This window comes from Epinephelus moara, chromosome 24 (genome assembly GCF_006386435.1).
Source record: "Epinephelus moara isolate mb chromosome 24, YSFRI_EMoa_1.0, whole genome shotgun sequence".
NCBI lineage: Eukaryota > Metazoa > Chordata > Actinopteri > Perciformes > Serranidae > Epinephelus > Epinephelus moara.
The window spans coordinates 47,247,545-47,265,357 of NC_065529.1; positions in this window are offsets into that span (position 1 = coordinate 47,247,545).

Sequence of the window (17,813 nt, forward strand, 5' to 3'; positions counted from 1 at the left end):
GAGGAGAGCAGGGGCCGCGGGGCTGGAACACCTCATCCGGGCCGACAACAGGTACCAGCCAGGCGTCGACAGGGTCCAGCGAGTGCCGAGAAATAAAGAGGCGAGGCACCGCTCCATACTCAGTCCAAGAAGCCGTGGAAGTGCTCGCCAAACAGGCCTTCAGCCTTACCAGCCGACCGCCGCGTTTACCCCGGCGGCAGAGGCGCTTACGCCGGAGAGGTGGAGCTGGGGCGCGGCAGGGGTGAGCTGGGATCCCTGATAGGAGCGGGGGCAAAGTTTTCCTGTCTTGTTGTTTCATTCATCCCCAAAACAAACACATGCCCGAGCCAGGTAAGCGGCTTTACGACAATACGCGCTAGAGGTCATGGGAAATGTAGGCTTCATTCCGGCAAAACACTACCGCTTTTGTCCACAGGGTCGCCAAAATCAACTCAAAATGAAAGTTCCTTGTAGAGGCTTTAATATGCTTCTCCAACGACGGCATCCTGATTTTAGTGGTAACTGCCACGTGGTACATGTACAAAGTACAGTGCAAAGCGGCAGTGATGAGCCAGCAAGTGGATTACACCCATTCACCAATATACAGATGCTGCCAGTCTGGCTTACCGCCACAAACCACAGAGAAATTTGGATAACAACACACAGAGGTAGCTTGACTTCATTCTACTCCACTGTATCGTATGGCTGCTATATGACTGCTCTGTGTCACATAAACATTTGATTTTAAAAAATCCAACCCACTTTATGAATAGAATATGTAATATGTAATGACACTGAGCTGGCAGATGAGCCATACATTATTCTCAACATGTCTGAAGCTGTGTATCTGAATGAGATGTGAAGTGTTTATCTTTGCCTTAGGGTCATCCCTGCACATGCACATGGTAACAAAGGAAACGTGGAAAGCTCTCACCTGCAGATATGAAGGTCTCAGGTACGTGTGTTAGCACAGAGACATTGGCCTTTGAATGCCCATGTATCTTTAATGGATGTATGACGTCAGTGTTATTTACATGTGCTAAGGTTATTTTCATAAGAACTCTCATCTGCACTGTTTTACATTTGAAAATTTAAAAAGAACTCAATGCCTTTATTGCTACGAATATCCCAAAGTCAAGCTTGATGTATAAGATTATTAAAGACAAACAAAGTTAATGACACATAAAGACAAGAAAATGAATGCATTGGTTTTATTTGTACTTGTCCCTGGCAGTCCCATATGGATGTGCAGCATGACTATGAAATCAGACTAGTCGCCTTCTCTCTCCCTCTCGCTTTCTTTTCAAAATATGCATGAATGTCTTCTCCCTTCAGACCTAATCGAATACACAAATCCGCTGAGCGCTTGGTTAAGGTCACATCTGTTTGCATGTTTCAGACGTGCTGTTTGTCAAAATAAACCCCGCCAAAGAGAAAAGCGATTGTTATTAAGAGACAGCTATTATCACATCCGAGGCCCCGGAGAGATGCAACGTGCCACTTAAAGGACAAAACAGAATAATTCTCCACAAATTATAGGCTTTAAGGCGGCACAACGACAATGTCTGCAGGAAGGCATGTGGTGTATTTGTGTCTGGAAATGTGCGCGTACATTCCTGGGTGTATGTTTGGATGAGTATGTCTGGAGAGAGGTATTAGCTGGGAACTCTAGGAAAGTAAAGAGGTAAAAAGGGAAACAGAAAAGATTCAAAAATGATATGAAAGAAAGTAACAAAAAAGAGTCAGCTTTCAGGGCGATGAAAGAAATTGAGATGAGAGGAGATGAAAGAGAAACTTGAAGGTCAGCAGGGGTAATTATTGTGTTTCTGCACTTGAAAGACTTCAATTAAAACTGCGAGGGTGTTGTGTGAGGAACACTTGGCTCTGGACGCTAACATGATGATATGGAGATGTAGGATATCTCTGATTATGGTCACCGCAGGGCAAGCAGAGGGGGGTCAGGCTGCACTGATCAGCAGAGACTTCAGAATTAGATTTTATAAAGCAGGTACACAAGGAAAATGAAAATACGCTCAGGGTTTTAAAGAGTACGGCTGCATCGGCTCACACAGGCAATGCTGATCACCTCAACAAGGGGGTGACATAGTCTGGAGTTACAGAAACATGCTTTCAATTTCAAGGTCTTTACAGTAGATCTTAAGGTGACCATGTTGTCACACACCACTGTATTTACTGAACTGTTTAAACATTTAAAGAAAGATAGAATTCCTGTGGCACCAAAGCCTTAAAGTCCCCCTCCACTCTTCTGTTTCCGTTTCCGAAAATGTCTGACCTTGACCACACTGACTTGTATCTCTGCAAAGTTTGTTACTAAAGCATTTTCACATTCCTCTACTGACGGGGTCCATGTATGTGCACTTGGTAGGCAGGCTCAATTAGTTACATCACTAATAAATCCTTTAAGGGCCGACGTCACAATGATGTAATTTCATTCACTGGAGGCAAAACACGACTCTCCACCACAGGGCTGTAGGCTACATAATGTCATCTTGTTGTGTTATTGGGAGCCAGAATAGACAGAGTCATGGGTCATGGCTAGCTGCTCTAGCTCTATGGGCACTTTGCTTAAATGTGATAAGACTAAAGGACTGAACGGAGGCCACCATCAAAAATGCTCACATGTGCAGGGCACACTTCATATCAGGTTCCTGTTGTAGGGATGAATAACCTTATGTATATTAAGGGTTATCATGTCCACCTCATCAGAAACTGGGGAGGGATTAAGAGGAATATTCTCTGGAACGCTAACTTTTTAGCATATTAGCTAACGTTAGCTTTGATAGCAAAAAAACGTTTTAGTGTTGTCCTCCTTTGTAAGATTGGCAGAGTAATCAACCACAAAGCTGGCCATCTCACCTTCAGCAATAACCTGTGAGTGAGTGACCTGACATGGTGCGTTTGTAAATTCAGTCTGAAACTCTACACTAAAATGAGAGCCCTGTTGGTCGAAGAAACAGAGTGTTATATTTCTATATGAATTAACGAACGCTTAAGTTAATCACACATTCACTTCGCTAGGTGCTCTGCTGCTCCGTTTCCCTGGACAGAGTGCCGAGAGTGCGCTCTGCCACTCTGAGAGTGCGGTGCTCTGGATAACAGAACGATACATTCAGACAGTGCTCCGAATTTACGAATGGTCCAGTTTGTGGCAGAGTGTGCTCCAGCACTTGGAATGAGTATTTCTGAACACACCACTCGCATCATCTTCCTCCATTGTCTAAAACAAGCCAACAGAACTTGCTAGCTAGGGCAAGCTAACGTCTGTGGAGAATTGTTTTGCCTCCAGCTAAGCCTTGCCCACCAAAAAACGCCATACTGTTTACTAACAGTAACAGGGTCTATACGAAAGTTAATCCATAACACCGACAAAGAAACCTAAAACTACTAGCGCAGAGCAGATTTGTCAGTACGAGCAGAGTTTGCATTAGCATCGTGAAGGTTTTTAGAGCAAACAGCAGTGGGCAATTTCTGGATGTAGACCAGACCATTGTGAAAATTAATGTAACATGTAGCAGATATTATTCTATGTTTCACAACCACAAACGCCGACAGTTAGCCTACAAGTTAACAAACAACATAAACAAGTAAAAGGTGCTAGCCATACTTATTTATTTATTTAAATGCCACACACCACAACACTTATAGCCTTAGCTAATTTGCAATGCCCGTCCTTAGCTGGGTGTTAAGATACAAAAGACTCAGCTACAAGAACACAAGTAACAGTGTAAAGTAGCCTACACACAACAGTAAAAATACAGACACAAATTGCAATACATAAGCACCATTGAATAGGAAACACCATATTATTCATGACTGCATAACTGATTCCTCATCAAATACCGTTTCAGTTTGAGTTTTTAAATGATCTAAATCAGGATCCAGTTTGAGTTCTGTAGGTAAAGAATTCCACACGTTAATTCTACGGACAGAAAAAGCTGTTTGTCCAAATGAGAATTTACAAAGGGGAACCTTACAATTCAGTTTTTGGCACTTCAGTGTTGGCTTCATTTCTCAGCCTTGGATGTTGCTACTCAGTTGCAAGTGCATGCTTTGTTACCTTTGGGAAAAGTAATATTTTCAAAAGGCATTTCACTTTGACTCAAACCATTTAAAGCTGTAATTACTATCATCAGTCAAGACCCATTAACAGTGAGGGACTCCAGGCACACAACATGGTGACCATGCTTCAGGTCTGCCATTAAAGAAAGTGACATTTTCTGCTCCACCTTTGACGCCACATGTCTTTGTAGATCTGTGCTCTGCATGACCGACTCTATTCAAAGGCAATTTCCCCTTTTCCCCACGATTCAGGTGTCTTTGTGCTCTTAATTGATACAGTAGTGTATGTTCTATTCACGTCTGTCAGCTTGTGTGCTTACATGTTCCCATAACTACATTTAAATGTCCTCAATAAGTTTGTTCGTTAATGTGCATTCTTTAAATGCTTACAGCTGTGTAGCTCACCCCACAAAATAGCGAGTAGAGAGAGTAAAATGCTTCAGTTTATTTTTAAAATGGGATACAACAGAGTCAAGAAATGTTGAGAGTAATATGAAGACCTCGGCTTACAAAATGTTGATGCTCTAGAGATCATGCTTCAAAAACCCCTCGAGGAATTCTATTTTATTTAATTCAAAATGGAGACTCAGTGTTTAGCCCTTCATTAAGTCATTCACTTTGTCATTGTGTGTGCCAGAAAAAAACCCCAAAAAAACCTACAACCTGAACCTTTGTGTTATCTCTACGGCAGCGTTGATTGACAGACATTTAAATTCACATTTACTCGGTCTTTCATCTTCTGTAAACACATTGTGGAGCCCTTGAATCGCCCCCCCTGCCACACCCCAGTGGCTTGCCAAAAAACTTAAGATATTTTTTGTTGGGCGTTGAGGAATCTTATTAACCTTTGGGAGGCTTTGTATTTTCTAAACTGTGGACTTGGTGCTGCCGACCAAGGTTTTGATAAGCCCTTTTCACAGCCTTTTGAGTGTTTGTCAATATGTCAAGCTATTTTTGAAGAATTTGCATGCTGATGAGGTCTCAGTGTTTGTGTTTTGATTCATAATTGAGGGATTTTTCTTTCTTTTCATGTATTCTTCGTGTCTCTATTTGCATGCATATTCTGCCTTTCTAAACTGAACATCTGGAAATGGCACCTGGATTAACAGAGAGACCAAAATTCACCAAAGTTCAGGTGTTTCAGTGAAAATTGTATGCAAGAATTAGTCTGAGTAAAAAATAAGAAAAATGTGTTTTGGACTTCAGAGGATGCTGTTCTGTTCAGGAGCACAGTCTGTGCCTCACTGAAGTGCTGTCCACTCCTGTGAGTATCATGATGTAATAAAGCCTGTTCTCTTTCCCAACTAGATTAAATACCACCACTTTGTCAGTGATTTGAGCGTCAAATACCGACGCACAAAGGCACCTTTCATAGCAGTTTAAAACACACCAGGCTGCAGCAGTTGTTGACGCAGCAGCCAGAAACTGAAGCTGTCAAATACTGAAACTATGTCAATGGATGTCCGCGCAAGATACCAATGCACAAAGGCCCCTTTTGCAGTATTATGAAATGGCTGGTGCTAGTTTGTAATGCCGCCCACAACTACCACGGTATAAAGAGCAAGAAAGTCCCAATAGGATGGGTGGGAGTGGATTTGGATGCGTTCAACAAACACTGGACTTTCAGCCGGGAGCCTGCTGTCTGTTTCCCGCTTGAAACCAAAAGTCAATGGAAATGATGATTTCTGGGTAATATGTATGTTGGTGTTATCCTATGTCAAGTCTCTGTTTGATCATGTGACAATAAGATTACACCATAGCTAGTTTAGGCATGTAACTAGTAACTAGTGTGGCTTAGGGCCTGTCATAATAGCGGGCACTGGGGCCTGTTATAACTACCTTATGCCACTGGTTGACAACTGCAAACAAGTTCAATTTTGAATTCCTCTCTTTTAGATTTTTGATCCACAGAGTTTTAATATTTGCAAAACTTTCGTCAAGTCAAGAAAAGCGAAATCTGTGAGATCATCAAAATGTAGTCTATGAGCCGAGTGGGAACTTGCGGGTGGGGCCAGCAGGAGAAACAGTACTGCGCATATTCAGTGGGCTGCATACCACGGAAGTAAACCCAGAAGCTAGAAAACTTTTTTGGCACATATGCCACGTGAGCAACTCAATGAATGGGCGCCATCTTGGCGACTGGCATCTAGTTATTATCAAAATCTGTGATCCTAAACTGATGACCAGTTTGCCATGGATGAAGCTAATGAGCGCAGTGTGGGACACAAAACTATAAATGAAGTTTTGATAGCCTACCTTTTATAACATCGATGGTGATGAGTACAGACTTTTTGTTGTCCAAAACCTCTGTCATTTTCTGTCCCCTTGTGTTATGGCAGCTTGTGACAACATGCTTGAGCGTACTTGCCTCAACAGCGTTAACCTCCATGAAAAGGGTGTTTTTGTGACAGACACGATGTCTCGCCACGTCCTTGTGTTGTGTGTACGTGCTCGCATGCCTCAGAAGTGCTTTCATTCCTGACCTGCTCTACCCTAATAAAAGCACTCGCCATCCTCTCATGATTACCACTCATCACCGGCACAGCGTGAGCCCTTCCTGGTCTACTTTGTTTTCCCCAATCCCATTGGAGGATTACAGCCGAGTGCCTCCTGCTTCGCCTGCGTGGTTATCAAGCACAAGCCATATTGACAGGGCAAACATCAAACATTGTTTTTTTTCAGCCTTTTTACCCGTCGGCTAAAAGAGAAGAAAAAAAAATCACAAAAGTTTCTATCCTTGTGTCAAGTCTGTCTGTGTTTCTAAATGTAGCTGTCGATACACCATAAAAATGCAAGCGGGCCTTCATCTTTATTCTACCGTTTAAGAGTGTTGTGAATGTGATTGGTGTGCTGGCAGGGTGGTGATTGATAGGCTGACTGGCATGCATAATGTAGCCTGAGGGAAGACACGCACTACATATTTTTCAGCCATTTAGCAGACACTTTTCGGAGTGACTCTGAATGCGCTTAAATTCTATCAGCAACACTACAAGCCTCAAATAGAGGGAAGTGCAAACATCAGAGCTGCAGCTGTCTGACCACAGTGACTGACAGGTCATGTTAAACAGCAGAGGGAATATGATTTTACAGATACAGATAGCTTTTGAGAAGAGGGGAGACTATAAAGAGGCAAGAAAAAGGTTCACAGATTTTTATGAAGTTTGCAAGTGTAAGATGTAGAAAGTACAATATTTATTAATCAAATGCATGAAATTAATCCATTTAATCCCACCAGTGACAATAGGCAGCACGGTGGTGTAGTGGTTAGCACAGTCACCTCACAGCAAGAGGGTTCCTGGTTCAAACCCAGGGTGGGGAGCCCTTCTGTGTGGAGTTTGCATGTGCTCCAGCTTCCTCCCACAGTCCAAAGACATGCAGGTTAACTGGTGACTCTAAATTGTCCGTAGGTGTGAGTGTGAATGGTTGTCTGTCTCTATGTGTCAGCCCTGTGATAGTCTGTTGCCTCTTGCCCAATGTCAGCTGGGATAGGCTCCAGCCCCCCCGCGACCCTCAAGAAGATAAGGGGTTACGGAAAAAGAATGAATGAATTGGAATAGTGTTTTCAGACAGGCCATTTACCAGCCAGGCTTTTAAACAATATGCTGAACTTATGCAAACAGATCATGACAGGAACAATTTTATCAGTAATTATGACCTCCTCTTCCAGCCCATTCTTATTCCAAAGTCATCGAATACCGCCGCTTTGTCAATGATTTCTGCATCAGACACCTGACGCCAAAAGCCACCTTTCGCAGCAGTATGTAACGTGGCCGGATGTAACCGTTGGTGTTGCTATGATATGCCTCTGGTCAGCTGGATGGCACCTATCAGGGCGGTATGATGTGCAGCTGGATTCAGTCAGGTTGAAACGCTGCTGGTAACGACGGGAGCAGGAAAGTAAGAGGGGTGCTGGATGGGTCAAACAATCCCTGGACTTTCACCCAGGAGCTGGGATGTTTTTTTTCTAAACCTAACCACGTTTTGTTGATGTCACAGCATTGGTAGCGTGTCCTGGAACGTCAACAGCAGACGCAGAAGGACACCTAGCACGTCTCGTGAATGTACAAGGCCACTGACAAAGCGGTGATATGTGTATGTATAAGGGTTTTTGATATGTAAAATAGTCACTATAGAATGTGACAGAGCATTCTAGTGGCAATGCTGTGGACTGCCAGTGACAGAGACTTAAATGTGTTAATAACTGAGTTGGGATATGTAAGTATTTTGATGACTGCATGGGACATTATGTTAATTTGGTCAATAAATGTCAGATACAGCACATTATTCCACAGGTCACAGTTGTGACCCACCATAAAACGCACTGTTTCACCTACTTTTCCATGAAAAAATTCAAAAATAATGATTGACTTTTCCAAAGGGTAATCAGTGACAGATGATTTGGATATTTTTATGTCTGGGAAAAATGTGGGATTTAAGTTTTAGGGGCTGACTTATTACATATTTACATGTTCAACATTTTCTTCCAGTAATCAGCTGAATGTACCTCTGTCCCTCCTCCTCACATTTACCTTAGTATTGTCCTCCCAGCCTCTGATTGGTTAGGTCAGTCACATGTCAGAGTGAAACCAGGAAGTGCTGTTGAGTTGTGGGGATCCAGCTCCATCCAGCTTGTTCTTTAAGTTTAAAGTGATTCATCCACTTTACACACTTATTCATGTACACTTCCTACCTTGAAGGAGGGTCATCCACCACTGGAGACACATCAGAAGCAGGAGTTAAAAGCTGAAAGGTTACCACAAGGTAAGGAAGGGTTGGGCTATGGCCTGGAGCAGAATATACTGTAGAGCTGGAGTATGGCCTGCAGGCAGTGGTTAGGTTGGCCTCTCCTTAAGTGTACTGGTCCGCTGAGTCAGCCAAAAGAAGTGACAGTTTTGCACAACTGTCAATGTCAGTAGCCAGTTTATTAGGTACACTTATCTAAAACTAATGCAGTCTTATCAAACAGCTCTGTGATATATCCCACTGTCATAAAGGTTATATTGTTCTGGTTTGTTGAATAAGTTTTAAAGATGTTTTGTATTTCATTGTGACTTTGGAGCATGTTGTATGTGGTGTTGTTGTTGTGTGCCTGTACCATTTGTACCTGTTTCACCATCAGCCTTTGGTAGAAACCTGATCTCTCCTGCCGCTGTCAGGACTTGTCATGTTGTTTTGAGGTTAAATAGAGAAGTTAATTAAAGAAAAGGATAAAGGGCAGCTGTGATGTGTGAGATGAAGTTGTGGTATGGAACTGACGGTGTGTTCAAAATTATTGAAATGTTATTGTTTTACATATGAGAACCAGTCAGGTGAAGTTGAGAGCTGTGTGTTGATTTCTTTTCTCCTCTCATTACCCCCCCTCTTTAAGGCCTGTCTCTCACAGTTGATGTTTAAATTGATTTGACGGTCTTCTGTTGAAAATCATAATATATATATTGATATTTAAAGATGTATTAATAGTATGGTTGCGCAGGTCTTAATGTTAGAGGAAGTTTCTGTTGGGTATTTTAAAAATGAATGTTCTTTTTATTATTATTTCAAGGTTTTCAAATCTGTTGTTGTTTGAAGATATTAAACTGCAGAATTAAAATACCCAAAATGGGCACATCTGTGACTTAAGGGTAAACACGTTGACCACAATGTCACCAGTTTGAGTCCAGCTGGGGATCTTTGTTGCTCATCTCTCTGACTGTCATCTTTCTACTACCGCTTTATAATGAAACAACCCAATCATTTTAAGATTGAGTAGCTTGTGCATAAAGTTATGTTTTAAGAACTTTCTTTGTTGTCCTGTTTTAAGATATTAACTATATTAAAACAAATAATTAAGTTTCAAGCATCTTTAAGGAGTTTATAGGGTAGTTGTTTCAGTTTCTGTGACCTCTTGAGTCTGTCGTCTTGACCATCATGGAGCCTTGTAACCTAAATTGTAACTTATATAGCCATATTTGAATCATAGACTGTATAAAATAATGGATGTAGCCACCATAATATCACCCATCAGTTTTTGGACTCCCATTTTGAAGCCTCGAGTTTGTCATTTTTGCCTTTGCCATCTTGGATTTTTGGAACCAGAAGTGATACAGTAGAGAGGGTGGAGACAGCCTCAACACTTGCTGCTAGCTTGGTTAGCATGGTGGATATATACAGTCATGGTTTACTATGATAATGCTAATGCTAATTTGGCTATCTAAATACAAGCTTAAAGTTTCACATTCACACCTACGTCCAATTTAGAGTCACCAATTAACCTGCATGTCTTTGGACTGCTGGAGGAAGCCGGAGTACCCGGAGAAGAGAACATGCACAGCTCCGCACAGGAGGGCTTCCCCACCCTGGATTCGAACCAGGAACCCTCTTGCACCACTATAATGTACAAAAGAAAAATTGAACATCTGACTTCTTAATACTACCAAATGCCAAACAATTTTTTTTAGGCAACCAAAACATTACAATCAACTTTCTTAAACTAAAAACACACTGAAATAGCGACAACTACGGCTATGTCTACACTCCGTCCTATACTACATATGCCATGGTTATGTTACCTAACCAACACTGTGGCTGTGGGAGCGTCTTGTCCACGGACAGCACCCACCTGTCACTCAAAATGGCCACGTTCTTGATATTGTAAAAATGTGAGTCTTAATAAAATGCAAACGGTTTATAACATGCTTTACAGCTAGAGACCAGTACTGTTCTTTGTACCAGGCTTTAAACATCTTTTCTGCCTTTAAGTAGGGCAAGTTAAGGCCAAGGTTGAAAAATCTTTTGGGGTATTAATGGTCCCTGTAATCAGCTAATCTGCATTCAGAGTCATCACAGATGGTTTCTGTCTCTGCTGGTAATGTTTTATGCTTTAAGAACTACATGTTGTAACTTAGGGCAGGGGGTGCATTGATTAGTTGCCTCTTCTGTGTGGAGTTTGCATGATCTCAGTTTGGGTTTCTCTGGGTCCTGCATAAAAACACGCAAGTTATGATGACTAAATTGCCCATTGTAATGAATGGGAGTGTGATTGGTTGTCTGTCTCTGTGTCAGCACTGTGATTGACAGGCCCCAGCCACCCTGTGACCCTCTAAGGAGCAGTTAAACTAGTTGAGTAAGGTCAGCAGCATATCCCCGATGTCCTCGTGTAGCCTCGATACTACAATATTAAGACTGTTCTGATTTGTCACTGTTGACTGACAGACTGGCAAATACCATCTGTCCTCTCTATCACTCAATCAGTCACACTCTCTTAAACACACTCATACGCAGAGGCAAAGGAAAGATTTAGACCCTGTAGAGATATCTATTGTTGACACGAGCAGAGTTAAAGCCTGCAACACTCATCAGCTCTGTGGAATTTGGCCCTGACGCCAGCGTGCCGTCCCACCTCTGCCAGAAAATCAAAGTTAAATATGTGAAGCCTGACAGTGTTATTTTTCTTTTAACTTTTTACAATCAACTTTAAATGTTTGCCTGATTTTAGATATGTGTTCAGTTCTTCCACCGCTGTTTTTTCATCTAACTGAATAAACACAACTTAATGTTGATCTTGAGCGTTTACCCTCCACCCATCCTTTCCCCCTGTACCTTGCCTTGTTGGCATAGCATGCACAGCAGTATGTTACCATGGTGACAGTCTCTAAGGGTATGGCAGTGACAGCTTCAAGGTGTCACCTTGGTGATGGTTGCTCAGTGATGGAGGAGGTTGTTAAGTAGAGTGGACGTGTGATACTGACACAGCAGGGAGCGCAGCGTCTGATGCCAGTGTCCTACCGACTGTCTTCCAGCCCTCTAATGCCAGGTGAACAACTCCTATCTCCTGACATTACGTCCTGCAGGAGTCGAGCTGTGGAGATGCCAGGTGCATCCACTGAAAGCATGTTTGCAGCACTTTATTGTAGATATATCTGTGACATCACAGAATCAGTAGAGGAAGAGAAAAGGCCTCATGAGTCAGCAGAATTGAGTTCAGTCATGGACTGTACAAAACTGAAGGTTTTTTCTACTTATACTTTGGTCACTTTCCATCACGTGATGAAAATTCTAATTTTGATTTATTAATTTGCTTATTTCATATTTGTTTCATTTTTTAAATCATGCTCCTACTTTTTTTGTAATCCTACATAGCGTGGTAAAGTGGGAGCAGCTGCTGGTTATAAAAGTATTTCTCCTTACTGTGTATTCCCATTTTAAAGCAAACTGGAGTCTCATGGACTTAATTAATTTTGATTCCATTATTTTAACATTTTTTCTGCCAGTTTAATATAACGGATGGCTCTAAATTAGGGATGCATGATAATATCGGCAGATAGAAGCTTTAAAATTAAATATTGGCGTTAGGGATGCACTATATATATATATATATAGGGCTGATAAATCATTGGACAGTGATGGGACATTTTTATAATTATGCAATATCCCGATAATTAAAATTAGAGCTGATAAATAGTGCTGATAAGAAGCCAGACTGCTTTCATTGACTTACCAAGGGCAGCATCTACACACCCAACACAGTGGGTGATGCTACACGTACCTTTAAACTTTGTTTGCGAGCCGCCAATAAACACAGAGAAGAAGAACAACTACAGAAACACTGTCTAGTAGGGCTGCAACGATTAGTCGACTAATCGATGACTATTAGAATAATCTGTGACTATTTTAGTAGTCGACTAATCGGTTTGAGTCATTCTTCATAGAAAAGTACTATAAAAGTACCCCAAAATACTCTTACTGCAGCTTCTTATATTCAGACATTGGCAGCTTTACACACTCTCCTATGACGGTGAACTAAAACCCTTTGGCGTGAGTATGAAACAAAACATTAGATGACATCATTTTGGGGTTTGGGAGAGACAGACCAACATTTTTCAACATTCTAACACATTTTTCGGTAAAATGATTAGTCGACTAATCGAAGAAATAATAAACAGATTAGTCGACAGTGAAAATAATCGTTAGTTGCAGCCCTACTGTCAGGAGGGCAAAACACGTCACGGTGTGGTCTTACACACTTTCAGAGGAAGACAACAGGATTGCGCCAAGCATCTGATCTCTGACGGCCCGACACGGGTTAGACACAGTGCTGAGGGGACCGTCTGCAGAGTGTTAGCACAAGCTAATTAGCAGCAGCGGCTAACATCCAACACCAAGCTTTTAAAAAGCTCGACTCTGCTGTTAAACTTTTTCATAACCACTCGCCATTTGATGCTACAGTTAGCAATTATTAGTATCGTCACCTCTCTGGTTGTGTGTGTGAGACATAGCCGCTTGTTTGCCTGAGTTGAGTGTTAATGTGTGAGGTGAATCAATAATGCATCGCTGTTCTGCTTGGTAGTTGTAGGCTAGTCTATCATGGCATAGTGAGATGGCGCCTGGATGTGTTTATAAAAATGCAGCCTGACGTTATAAACATTTCATACAGCAGATGTAACGCCACCCTGCAGATATTGATATGAGTCAACTACACAGCAACACTGGGCTTCATCACCTCCCTCTGTCTTACTATAAATTCAATACTGATTAAAGTCATTTTACTTTCACATCCTTGTATTTATTATGATCATCTGTAGTGTAGGGTTATATATATATATATATATGTATCCTTATTTTTCACAACCTAATATCAGCAGGTATCAAAGAGTCAGAACTGTTCTTTGTTTTCGTTGTGTTAACAGTAGTGGTGTTGGTTTGATTTGGTTAGATGTGGTTAATTTTCCATATATTCTCACTACGTCTCAGCCTTTCTTACCCTCAGTTGTACATAAACTACAGATTATACACTTCTCAAAATACAAAAATGTGAAATTATAGGTTATCATATCTGTTATCAGCCATGAGAAGCAGGTCGGTATCGGTTGAAAAAATCCATATCTGTGCATCCCTAATTGGCGTCGCTCCAAAACAAACTCTTGCGCCAATTTGGCAGGCCAATAAGACGACGCTTTACTTTCAAAGAGTGCATGAAAACAGCTCAAACACTTGTCTGAATTAGGCTGTCAAAAGTTTGTCTTGACTAGACTAAAATACAGGAGTTTTATATTCCTGACACCAGGTTGGTTTTAAAGTCAAAATTCATAGATGACCTGCTTTCAAATCACTGACACACTTGACCTACAAACACTTAACACCACTGCATTCCACACTACAGCTGACATACACATCATAAGGTGTGGAGCACAGAGTGGCGTTAAGTCTCTCTCTCTCACTCTCCTGTGAGCTGCTGCATTAAATCAGAGCGACCAACAAACACCTGTGTCAGACATTTCAGGTTACACTGTCCCTTACAAGAAATTAATGGACACCTGCCAGCCAATCAGAGTCAGGTGTTCTAAGTGGCCATGGTGTAAACTGCTTTCCTCTAAGCAGGAATTGATGTACTGAAGAATCACTGTTCCAGATTAAGGTGATGTCAGTCTAACCTACATCACTGCAGCAGTGTAATGTGAGTGACCTATTGTGTAAATCAGTACAGTTGGCTGGCTGATTGATGATATGTAAACAGTGAATTTATGTATCAGTTTCTTTAACACACAAATGAGAGACAAGGGTCCATCATCAGTTTGTTAACCACTCTACACTCATAGACACACAAAGCCATCAGTTCATCCATCAATCTACAGTTACTGGTCGTTATCTTTCTAATGAACTCTTATATCTTTACCATAATCCATCTTTAGCTCAGTTTATCTTTAACTCTGTCTTTACCTCCATCCCTGTGACGATTTCCTTCATCTCTCTCCATGCTTCCTGCTTTCTCTCTCCTTTCGTCCTTCCACCTGCACCATCCGTACAGTACTCAGTAGTATGCCGCTTGTCATTCATCTTTTGCTCATTACTTAATGTTGTTGCTAATCATCCTCTCCTAGGCCCAGACCAATTTATCCACCCCCTCCCCTCATGACTCCTGCAGCGTGGTCATGCCTTCTACTTCAGCAGATTCTAACTTGCTCTTTGTTCTTCAGAGGGATAATTTATCCATCTTCCCTCTCAGTTATTAATCGATCCGTCCGATCCATTTCTGGCATATGTGTAATCTTTGCAATTATAAAAATTGGAGTGATCGAATGTGACCTTAGCCAAACTATTTGAGTTTCCTTACCTTAAGGTTTTGCAGACTCCACAAAATTAGGCATTTAGCTGTGGGTGAGGATGTCAAAGGTTAATTATCAACTGGTTAACCCTTTGAGAATATTTTTGACTTGTTACACGTTGATATACAGTGTTGGGCAGTAGCGTCACTACAAGTAGCGATGTTACTAACTTCACTACATTTCTCAGTAGCGTGGTGACATCTCTACTTTTTTAGTCAAATAGCTTTTCAGTAGTGAAGTTGATTAATTGACCATGTAGCGTGGTGCCATCCACAAAAGTTACAAGCTATTTTTCCCTGGAAAAGCTCTGAAGTGCTGCAGACCTTTTCTGCGGGGGTCTTGATAAAAGTAAGGATGATAAAACCGAGACTAAGTAATGTGACTGATGCCAGCACCACACCGTGGCATGTAGACGAGGGAAGCACTTTCACATGACATCACATACCAAACCTTCAGTTTGTTCTGCTTGCTGCTTTTGCTATTGGCTTTTCTTGGCAAGAACTGCCCTATTCTGCCTCTGATTGGCTACACTGCACTTATTGATGTGCCTCGTCCATAGACTGTATATATTTAGTGGATTTGCAGTGGACACCAGAGAAATAGACACAACAAGGGAAAAGAACCACAGGTTAAGTAGGAAGAGAGGACAGAGAGTGACATACCGATGTCACATGTTGTTTGCAGGCCATGTTCATGTTCTAATGTCCCCCCAAAAAGAAAAGTTTTATTTCGGTCTGCTATTTTTTGTTTATTTTACTATCTTTTATTTATTGTGGTTTTATTGACTGAAAAATAAATTTAGAATATCTGTTTTTGAATTACTGACAGGCAGATAGCCGACTGAAAGAGGCCAAGACAGAGAAATGCATCAAGTAGGAAGAAAGTTTTAATTTATATCTGCTATTTTATAATAAACTGCTCAACTGCCTGCTTATTTGATTGGCTGACAGTTTTTTCCTATCAGTGATATTACCCTGATTTGACATACAGTAAAAAAATAAATAAAATAAAACTAGCTTTGGAAGTAGCAAGCTACTTTTGCCATTGTCTCGTAGCTTAGCTTGCTACATTTCTCTGGAGATAGCTTCAGTGTAATTAAACTTTATTTGACGTAGAGTAACTAAGTAGCTTGCCCAACACTGTCAGTAAGCTATATAAAGGTTAATTTTCCACTCTTGAGTTTTGTAAGGCCTAGTACTAGAACTCTACTGTATCACAGCAAAGCTAAAAGCTAGGTGGGAGCTAGCTAGCTTCACCACTCATTCAGTGATTACCTGACCCACGGTGGGGTTGCTGCCGAAACGCTGTGCCGATATCCCCAATGAGTAAGCGGCTGAATTTCAATACCCCTTTAGCATGGCCAGCAATGTTATCACTGTTAGTTTTGTTAGCACTGTTAGCAGCATCAGCTAGTGGTACTAACAATGCTAACAATGCTAAAGGGGTTTTGCAGCTCAAAATGAACACATTCATTCACTGGGTTGATGGTGGGGAGACCAGAGGGTGGTCACCATGTTTCCGCAACAATGCCATCCATGACTTTGTGTCAGGTTGGCGTTACTAGCTGTAATCTCTGAATGAACAGTGAAGCTAGCTAGCAGCTACTGGCCGGTGTGCAGTGTAGAGCGGCTAGCTTAGCAGTGGAGATCGGAGGGAGGGCAATGAGCACTATGTTTCTACGCATACTATGTTAATGTGGCTAAATTGCAAGACCTTTACATAACAAGCATTAACATTTAAAAAAGAAAAAGAAAAACATTCAATTTGAAATTTGAATTTAAAAGAAAAAATCCTCTTGTATTTCACATCTTTATAATTTTTTATTTTTTATTTTTTTTTATTTTTGGGCTATTCACTGGTTAATGAGTAAGCATAACTAACCGAAGCCAACATCCCTAATTGGAGGAGCACAATTAAAAAAATTTAAAAAGAAAAGTTCTCAGATTCCAGCAATTAAGTTGTTGAACAAAATCATATCATAACCACACAAAATTACAGAAAATAAAGCCCCAGTTTAAATAAACAGGAATCATCCTTTCTAGGATTTCTGACCACCATCTGCTTCATGTTTCTGTATCAGGGCGTACTACAACAAGAATAAGACATCCATCCAGTTGTTTAGGAGCTAACCTTGTATACTGTGTCAGAATGTCCCAGCCAGCCGTCAATGCATCCATCAGTCTACAACAAATCCGTCCATTTGCTTGCACAAGTTGAAATTTATGCAAGCAACCTTTCCTTCCTCCCTCCGTTCATCCATCTCTCCTTCCATCCATCCATCTCCTACCTGCAGTCATTTTTCTGTTGCAGTGCCCACTGTGTTGTTGCTAATCACTCTCTTTCAGCTTCGCCTCCAGCTACGATTAATGGCTTTCATTTACACTCATTTGGAGGCAACACCTGTGACCAATGAGAGCAAAGTTAGGAGTAATTACGCCCATATTTGAACTGAATATGTGTGTCTGCGTGAGGGTGTTGTGAGCACAGCAAAGATATAACTCAAACTTCACCAGAACTCTGTTTGTGTATGACACCCAACTGAGTCTGAAGTAATTACACTGATGCTTCACGTGAAGTTATTGTGTGTGCTTGTGTGTGTGAGAGAGAGATGGGGGGCAAGAAAGGAAGAAAAAGGAGAAGCACTTCTGGGCCCAGTGGTACATCTAATCACTA